The following is a 10,090-nucleotide window of genomic DNA, read 5'->3' on the forward strand; positions in this document are numbered from 1 at the left end:
GATTTTCCTCCATTTTAAAGATGCAGACTGATAGGGTGGTGAAGGAGTTCCTGCTTAGGTTCTGAGGGGCAAGAGGGGACTCATTTGAAGAACGGAGAAGGTTAAATAGTCTTCCTGTCTCTGAGCTTTCTAGAGAAATGTAATATGATCTGGGTTATAACGGCAAAGGGAGAAACCTGAGGCCCCTTAGCATATAGTCAGGCTATTCTTCAAGCATGATTATTAAGTATTCTTAAAAAAAAAAAAAAAATTAGTACTTTCCAGCTTCCACTTTTGAGCAATACCAATTAAACTATCATTTCTCTGCCTCATGAGTGACCCCCCCCCAATCTTGAGGTATTCCAGACTTTTAATCTCTTAAACTTTCTAGCCTCTTATTTCTTATTCTATGGGAAATAGAAAGACTGGCACTCTGATTCAGGACCGACGAAAAATAACAGCTGAATTAAGGCAGGAAATAGTGACCTAAAGGACAACAATCAGATAAAGAATAACAGTTTCACAACATGAATGGATCACAAAAAATATTCGTAATTAGAAGTTATAACAATATAAACCTAATTTCATAGTCTCACGTGGCTTTTCCAACAGAAGATAATAAAAATAATAAAATAGCTGGACTTAAAAACCAAACCGTAGAATTAAGCAAAATGCCAGAAAATAGACTAAACTTACTAATCTATCCAAAGAGTTCTATTCTATGTTTCCTGTAACATTTAATGTCTACTTTTGCATCTAAATGAACTATTAGGTAGATAAAAGTAATGTGTGACATTGCTGCAATCTTTCAGTAGTTCAGAAAAAGAATTTAACTGTCTAAGCCAGCACTTTCTATACAGTAGAACAGAACGCCACTTGGAAACCTCCACAGTTAGACTGGAAAATATTTCCAAGAAACCCTTGTTCCTGTTTTACACATATGGCACTCATCTAGTATACGGAAAACTTCAAAGACAGACTCACTCCCTACATCCTTACCCCCAAACCACTTAATTATACTTAAAAAAAAGTTTACAACAATCACCCCTTAATGCAGCAAATTACTACAATCATTTAAGATCTTCAAATTGCATTCCCAAGAAATTCTGCAGTAAGTCTAACTTCTCACACTTTTATATGAAAAATGTACAATAAAACATATGTATATACATACATACATCATAATTATTTCAGCTATCCTAAAACCCTTTTAATAAAAGAAGCTTATTAAACTAACCCTTCAGCCTTTGCACATCTTTTACTTCCAAGTCAGATCAGCTACCAGCATTTCAGGTTAAGATTTATTATCACAGATATGGTTTGTATGCCGTGAGAACTGATGAACTTGACAGAACTTAAACAGGTTAAAAATATCTCCCCCCCACCCAACTTTTTAACTAATTGTTTAACCTATCTGTTACAAATCAGCTAAAAGGAAAATATCTGTACAGCAACACGTGAATTATGAAATCACGAGTAAAACTGTGGAAACCTTAGGGAAGAAATTAAAAGACAGAAATAAATACGGGAGAAAATGGGAAGTGCCATGAAGCATTTTCACCCTAGCATCATCCAGCTGTTCACACTATTTAAACTGCTGGGGCGGGAGCAGCCTTTTCAACAAGTTCATAAGAAATCAGAGGCAGGAAATTTCTGAAATATTATATGAGAAACTTTACAGTGGCTTTGTAAAGTTAAATGGGGAACAGTGGGACAGGGCAAGGAGTTAGCACCTGTGAGATAAATGTTTTTGTGAAAAGTCCAAAGATCAGTTGTTTGTATTCTATACCATATCATATAACTGTAGCACTATTCTAAGATACTCCGTTTTATAACCAATGTTGCCCTATGCACTGCATTTTCAGTCCACACATAGCCTGTCACTTAAACACGTAGCGTGAGGACTAAACACCCAACTTTTCTAAATCTAGAAATGAAAAACTTTAACCGAGGACAAAAGATTTAACCAAAATCTACTTAACTGCCTGCATAAACATATTCTAACCAAGAAACAGCATGCCATTAATTTAAGTAAAACTTATATTCAATTATTTTTTCATTATCTAAACTTTGCTTTTAAGTTTTGGATTTGGTCTGATAACAGTATGTTAAAAAGTGTGGACTTCAGACAAAAACCAGGACATGATCTAAAGACATCAATAAAATTCAGGCTGACATGATTACGTACATGCAGCCAGAACATGTCCAGCATTTTTAGTGTCTTCAAAGATTAAGTTTTGAAATGTCTTTTAAAAATGCATTTTAGGTGGCACCTGGGTGGCTCAGTGGGTTAAAGCCTCTGCCTTCAGTTCAGGTCATGATCCCAGGGTTCTGGGATTGAGCCCCACTTTGGGCTCTCTGCTCAGCAGAGAGCCTGCTTCCCTTCCTCTCTCTCTGCCTGCCTCTCTGCCTACTTGTGAACTCTGTCAAATAAATAAATTAGAAAAAAAATCTTTAAAAAAAATGCTTTTTAAATAACCAAGTTGTGGGACACCTGGGTGGCTCAGTGGGTTGAGCCACTGCCTTCGGCTCAGGTCATGATCCCAGCGTCCTGGGATCGAGTCCCACGTCGGGCTCCTTGCTCAGCAGGGAGCCTGCTTCTCCCTCTGCCTCTGCCTGCCACTCTATCTGCTTGTGCTCACTCTCGCGATCTCTCTCTCTCTGACAAATAAATAAATAAAATCTTTAAAATAAATAAATAAATAACCAAGTTGTTATTTCTCCTTTTCCTTCACCAAAACTATAATTCCTAAACTAAAGTGTGAGTTTCCCAGATTTCACAAATAACACAAAAGTGCTTTTAAGTTCCCAATGTATAATCAAGTGATAGAAGGCATTTTCTAAGGGCCTAAACATGACCCTAACAGTTTAATAATCTTATTTCCTATGCTGTATGAACCCACAGATTCGTATCATCCTGTCATATAATAGAAATATTATCATAAAGAACTGTACTCTAAATGGGACCACCGCAGATGTACAAACTGGCAGTATCCTGCCAGTAGGTGTATTTAATTTGTGCTGAATATGGTCTTAAAACATGGATTTTATTCACTAATGTGCAAATCAAAGGATGCACATTAATCTGATTCCCTGCTTCTCTCAAGAAAAAAAAAAAATCAATTGATGTGACAACATGAACTATATTCCCACACAATAGCTGGAACTGCTGAAGACTGTCTGCTTAGAAGGGATCTGTATTCTCCAATTTGTTGTATTCCAGAGTTCCAGTTATCCTATGCCACCTGGTCCTAGAAACACTGAGTAGCCACATCACCACTGTAACAGAAGACCAATCCTATATGGCTTATGAAAGCAATCTTACTTTAGTCACTTATCTTGAATGTCAAAAGGTTGTATGTTATAGTAATGAAGACAAGCAGCCAATTTCAGAGATAAATTAAGTCCTTAATAGAATTTCTCCAGTAAGCTGTATGCACATACTCTTTAAAAGAACTTCCAAATCCACTCTCATTTCTCATAAAAAATCTTGGAAAACTCGAACAGCAGCTATTTGACCTTAAGAGAAAATAAATGATGCAAATACCAAGAATCAAATTTAACATTACTAATTCCAAAAATGATCCATTACAAAAAAACGCAATCATTCCGGAAAACCATTTGTGTAAAACAAGGCATTCTTGCTGTGTTTAAAAAACAAAACAAAACAAAAACAACTCCTAACAATATTTCTTAGTCAATATTATCAGTATTTTCAAAAAACTACAATGAATTCCAAGAGCAAAATAGTGCAGTAAGTGATACTGTCATTTTTCTTTCCTACTGTCCACTTTTCTATTTCACTTCAATCACCCATTATGTAAAACAGGCAACACTTTCAAGTTTGTCTAAATTAATTAATTTTCCACAAAATTAACATTCGACTTCCAAAAGTTGAGAATACACTTCACTCTTGTTACTAATCAGAATCCAGACTGAAACAAATATATTCATTTAAAAAAAAAAAATTACTAGCAGAAATGTAAGTACTTTAATACAGGAGCAGGGAGAAAGGTTTTTATTGAAAAATTTAAAGGGCAAAATATTGGCATAGTGCATTACCACCCACAGCCTTATATGACAAGAGTCTATAGTAACCAGGACAGTATAGAGTTCACACACAGTGACTGAGCTAGTTTTGTTTCTACCTAGTTCCTAACACAGACCTATTCCTTGGTAATATAACTCAGTTGAGCACTTAACTCGTGTTTTACTGTGTCACTTATTTTAGACACACTGACAATCTGATTGACTTCTTCCTGAGAATTTAAGTTTCTGTAATTCATTAGACAGTTAAATACATGCTCTCTCACCCCCAAATTATTACCGTGAGTTTTTGGTTTTATCATCATGATATATTTAACCTACTTAAAGGGGCTTACATTAAATGTAATCCCTAATTTAACTTTGATCTTTCTGCTACAAATATTGGTTGAGATGACATTTTCTCAAGACAATCTTTTAATGACCGGTATTGAGATGAATAAATTATTCTAGAATTCAAACAGTTTCTTGATTGATGCTTTCAGAACAGAACTATTCAAATATTCCACATAAACTTGCTGGGGGGGGGGGGGGTGGACATCACAAGCATTACATTATATCCACTGGAGGGCACTCAACATGGCCAAAGCATGCAATGAAAATATGCCCTAACACTCCTCATTCTGCTGCTGGATAAGGTTTGAGGGAGACTCTGGGGGATAGGGAATGTCTCTTAGAAGAGATGCCCACAATTAACAAATTTAGAAAGGCAGTTAAACGCTAAAAAAAAGATTCCAAGGTGACTGACTTTCTCTGTTAAGAGCATCTTTCTTCAGGGAAAGTAGATTTTATACATACTTTTAAGGATAGCAGGGTTCAGGCCTCAACAGATGGATCTAGGTTTCAAACTGAGTCAAGCTCTGTCTTGCATGAAACAAAAACACAAGCAGCATTCTTAGGTAAACAGAGGAAATAAAGAACTTTCTCCTGAGTTTAAACAATAAAAGCTATACAAATTAATTCCTACTCACTTTCAAGCAACACAAACCACATTATTTTCTCTTCATGGAACCTGAGAAGGATATGCTTATTTTAGCTTATTAGCTTAGTTACCCATCACACAATTAGAACATATTACATAAACAATTGTCTGTTAAAGAATGAAAATTCATTCTGCAAATCAGTATCCTCTATATGAGGGTACAAGGGAGGAGACAATAGTTAAACACTCTGGTATAATCAGAAGCAATTCCTAGGCTATGTTTACTATTTACTTTTATGGCATAAAAATGTTTTTAGTCAAGCTACTTCAACAAAAGCTATCATACTCCCAACAAGAAGAGAACTGCCAAGAAAAACGTTAAAACAACTAATGTTTTCAAAAACAATGTCACAAGTCAATACAAAGCACTACACAAGAGTTGTAATATTTTTTATTAGAAGTTTGTGCTATACAAAAAGCATTCACCCCCCCTTCCACCCTGGGTTAGCAATCAAGTATAATTCCAACCAAGTTCAAAGTACAAACTTAAAACTTACCACCTACTCATCTGCAATTATTGATTATATCAACAACTACTAAACCATGAAAGAGAAACAAAATGATGTTATAACTCAACAGACGTAGTCTTTCATTTCAATAACAAAAAAAGTTTCATTTGGCCAAATATACTTAAGATAGTCCATTTTGGGGGGGCTATAATTTCACTGCTACTTACAACTACAAAAAAGATATTCAAACTTCTGAATTATCTACCTTCCTAGTTTCAATAATATTTATGCTACTCTTCCCACCCTCCCAACAATAAAAAAGGTATCTGCACATAGTTTTTTAAGTGCTACGTTCTAAAATACCCTTTGAGAAATTTGCCTACTTCATGTCTTCCCTTCCTATTTGGGGAGGGAAGGATCTATGAAAACAAGCACAAAAACGTTATGTATATGATCAATTTTTATTCGTCATGACTAATAGGAAACTCAATTCAATTTGATGAGTTTTAATATTGGTATATACATTTATTCTACATAATAATCTTAGCAAAGGATAACTAACAACAATTAATTCAAAAAAAAGAAAACTTGAATACTTGACACATGAACACTGGTAAATGTTTTATTTTTTATTAACCACCCTATTTTAAAAACTTAGCTTTCCCTGAAAGCTATTTAAAATGACTGTTGCAGTCTCTGGGAGAGACTCAAGCTTAGGACTCCACAAGGATTCTAAGTTGCATGCTATACTAAACTTCCTAGTGCATTTTATTTCCCCCTCAAGGACTTCAGGCTTGAATAATCTCAGGATTCCCTTAATCCTATAGAATAGTCTTCTGCAAGTTTTTCAAGTTACTGTTGCAATCACTTTAGGGCCTTGTCCTTGTACATGGCCTTCAGAACAAAGACTGGGTCAACGTAATGAATATTGGGTGCAAATTAAGCAAATTCTGAAAAACGATATTCTCCAGTAAACCTTAATGGTACTCTTTTTAAATCTAGGGAATGTGTGGGCTTAAATGTGAAAATTAAAATAAATACTACAATAACTTTAGTTTTGACCCAAAACAGCCTCCAAAGTAGAAGTTTATGTCACTAATTTAAGCAGATAGTTAACGGCAAGCGTTATGTAAAGACAGTTCAAGCTATGTCTACTGTTTTGTAGGATGAAGACGAGTTAACACGAACATAACTAAAGGTACTCAATGTTCACCAAATACAATATGAAATGGCTTCCTAAATTCCACATAAAATGTTTTGTAACTTCTGCGATCTGAAAAACATTAGCCTAGACTTTATCAAAGAATAGCCGTCTCTTCAAGTTGATGTCTAGTCTAAACCACCACTATTCATGATACAAAGCTCTCATTTCACTAAAACCACTCCTCGATTTCCTTTTGCCGACCTCTGCATACCAGCAGGCCAGTCTCTCTTCATTCACCACTCACAAACTCAGGGGGGAGGGGAGACCACAGATGTCTGGAAGATAGAAAGTATGGAGACAATGCTCCCTCCAAAAGGGAACAGAAAATGAAGGGAACAACTACACCCAACTGCTAAAGCTTTTAAGTTTCGCGGATTCTGAAGCAGGCTTTGAGAACTTCCAAAGTCTCTGTTCAAAATCCTCTCCCGAGACAAAACACTGATAAAAGTTGCAACACCTGAATTTTATTTGGTAAATTTCGTATCGAGTGAAAAATTCACTCTGCTGAAAGGAAAACGTGCTCTAAAAATCATGTTTAGTTGCCATAAAAGTATCTGAATAAATCATTTCTACCAACAAGATTCTCGAAGCACTCAGGAGCTGAATCCCGCGGCTCACTTGGTAAGAAATCGTAAGCCAGTCGCCCTGGCCCCTCGCCCCTGTTTTTTACCAGGGTCTCACACCCACCGCCATAAATCAAGACTCCCAGTACGTTGCATGCCGCTTTCACTCACCCACACGATACAAGAAAATATAGGTGTAGGACATGGATTTATATGTGCAAACCCTACTGACGCATCCCACCGCCTGCACGAGTAGTTTGGTTCCTCTAAGGTTTAAAGTTGCTTGGATCTAAACAAGCGCCAGTGCCAAACTCACATAAGCGGGGCATTAAAAAAAAAAAAAAAAAAAAGCAAATCTCTTAAGAATTCTCTTAATTCGTCCTTAGAACGAAAGAGGGAATCCGAACAGAAAGTCTACTGGCCCTATCGATCCAGCAGATGGGACCTGGGTGGCGTCCCAGGCCCAGAGTCCGTACCCCAACTCCCGGCTAGTGCTGGGAAGGCGGAGCCCCCTACCCCCGTCCCCACCCCACCCCCACCCCGGTCCGGAGCATCCCGAGGCGCAGGGTCCCTCCCCCAAACTCGTCCCCGGCCGGAGCCCCGGACGGAAACCACAGCCTCCCCCCATCGGCCATCAAGCTCCTGGACTCGCCCTCGCGTCGCCCCCTCCCCGCCAGCGGCGACCCCGGGGCCCCGAGGAGCACCGCGACCGGAACCCGGCCTCGGCCGCCGCCCTCTGCGCCCCCCCCCCGCCCCCCGGCGAGGCCCGCCCCCACCGCCTCCTCGGCGCCCCCAGCCCGCACCCTGCCCCCGCTCCCCACCCCAGGCCTCCGCGCCGCGCCGGGCCCGGTTCCCAGCCGCCGCCGGGACCGCGCGCCCGCGACGAAGTTTGGCTCCGAAGAAGGAGCGGGAGCAGCCCCGGAAGGGTAAGGAAAGGAGCGCCCAAGCACCTCAGGGGAACAGGCTCCTCCCGCCGCTGGAGTCCGACCGTCCTCGGCCTGCGGTGGCGGCTCGGCGGGGACTGGAGCTGCTCCTCGGACCTTCCACCGTCTCCGCCTCCCCTCGCTCTCTGCTCCTAGGGCCGGGATAGCGCAGTTGCCACAGATCGAGAGGCTTAAAATGGCGCCGCACAAGGAGCTCTTATAAGCCGCGCAGTGGCCGCTGTATCCTGCCGCCACCGGCGCAGCGCGGAGCGTTCCGCCGCGCGAGGACAAGGGGCGGGGCGCGGACGAGCGGCGGAAAGTAGTCCCCGCACCACCCAGCGCCCGCAACCGTCCCACCGCCCCGGGTCGGGGCGGGGCGCCCGCGCGCTCCCCTGCAGCTCCCGGGGCAAGAGACTGGAGGCTGTCCTGCGGAGCGGCTCTGGGTGGCGACCCGTGAGGGCGCAGTGGTTCGAGGCGGGGAGGCCGGAACCCCGCAGGCTAAGGGGTGAAGGGAGGGCGGCACCGGGAACCACTGTCAGGAGCCCGGCGCCCCCGCCCCGCGCGGGCCCCGACCGTAAGAGCGGACGTGGGATTGCCGCGCGCTTCCCGCTGCCTGCGGGCGGCGGCCTCTCGGCTTCGGTCTCCAGGGGTGGTGGGAGGCGGTGGCTCGGGCGATGAGGTCGGGGCCCGCCCGCCCTGGGCGCTGGTGGGCGCCGCCGCCGCCCGGCTGTCGGGTCGGAGAACTCCGGCGGGCTAGGGCTTCCGCGGTGTTTGCGGTCTGGGCGTCACACTCCCCGCAGGACTGGCTCGCGGCACATCGCCCCAAAGCCCCATGCTGTCCGGGTCGTGGATCCCACATCCCGACCGGTTGCTCAGCCTCAATCTGGAAGTGAACCGCTGGGCCGGACCGCCTGCGATCCCCCCTCCCGAAGTCTGTGAACTCTCCTTGGAAGGGGCGCCTAGTCCTCAATTCAACAAGTCCTTACGAGTACGCGCTGTGAACAAATGACTGATGGAAATGAATTAGCTCTAGAGCCCTGTCAATTAGGTTAATTCTTACAGATTCCATTTTTATCTGGTTTCACAGTGCTGCTAACTATCAATAGATTTATTTGTGGGGATGTTTCTTTGGAGGAAATACATTTGTAAGGTAATACTTTTTTGAGAAATCCATTATGTTGTTTATGGAAGGAGTTATCAATTAGTTTGTGATTTTTTAAAACTGATTTCCGATTCCTCAAAAACATTTTTTTTAATTCGTCTTAATAGCTGGAGCTGGGTCTTCATTTCCCTTGGAAATGTTGTGATTGTCATCCAGCAAGATTGGCATTTATTTGTCAAAGCTGAAACAATTATGATTTCTTTGGTCCATTGTTTTATGCTTATTTTTCCTCCAAAACAATGGAGAGTGCAAAAGCAACAGTGAAAGTTGTCTGGAGGCTTTTATGCCTATAATTAATGCATGCACACAATAGATCTTTATACATAGGTACAAGCAGGAAACCTACTTAATCACTCTTCACTCATGGAGTAGAATATGTAGTTTTAGGCAAGCTAATGCTTCAGGGCCAAGATATTCTCTAAATAATTGCGTTTTTTCCCCTTTTCTTAAAACTACATACAGTGGTAACGTTTAACTGCTAAACCAGTGGAAAAAGTACACACACGTAAGATGATGTTCGGTAAGATCCATTGTCTAGAATTACTTTCTCATTTGTTCCTTTGCTAGTGATTCTGTAGAATTAAATAAGCCAATGGTGGTGATTAACTCTGCTAGTCAGAATTCAAACAGAAAAAGTTATTTCCTCAAAGCAGTGTTTCCCATATAAACTCAAAAGTGTAAATAGCATTTCCAGGCACTGACCCCCCCCCCATTTTAACCCTTATATATAGTATTAAAGAATACACAGTTGATTGATTAGAGTCACATTTAAAATCAGATGACT

At 41.5% G+C, this 10,090-nt stretch overlaps 1 protein-coding gene across 3 annotated transcripts in view; it reads right to left on the bottom strand.

Moving 5' to 3' along the window:
• The window catches only part of CTNNB1 (catenin beta 1), a 41,895-nt gene extending 33,529 nt beyond the window's left edge, over nucleotides 1-8,366 (bottom strand). For all 3 annotated transcript variants that reach the window (XM_047739679.1, XM_047739672.1, XM_047739663.1), the window contains exon 1: nucleotides 8,172-8,366. The gene's annotated coding sequence lies outside the window, so the exon portion shown is untranslated. The remainder of the gene's footprint in view (nucleotides 1-8,171) is intronic.
• Between the last annotated feature and the right edge of the window lie 1,724 nt (nucleotides 8,367-10,090).

This window comes from Lutra lutra, chromosome 1 (assembly GCF_902655055.1).
Source record: "Lutra lutra chromosome 1, mLutLut1.2, whole genome shotgun sequence".
NCBI lineage: Eukaryota > Metazoa > Chordata > Mammalia > Carnivora > Mustelidae > Lutra > Lutra lutra.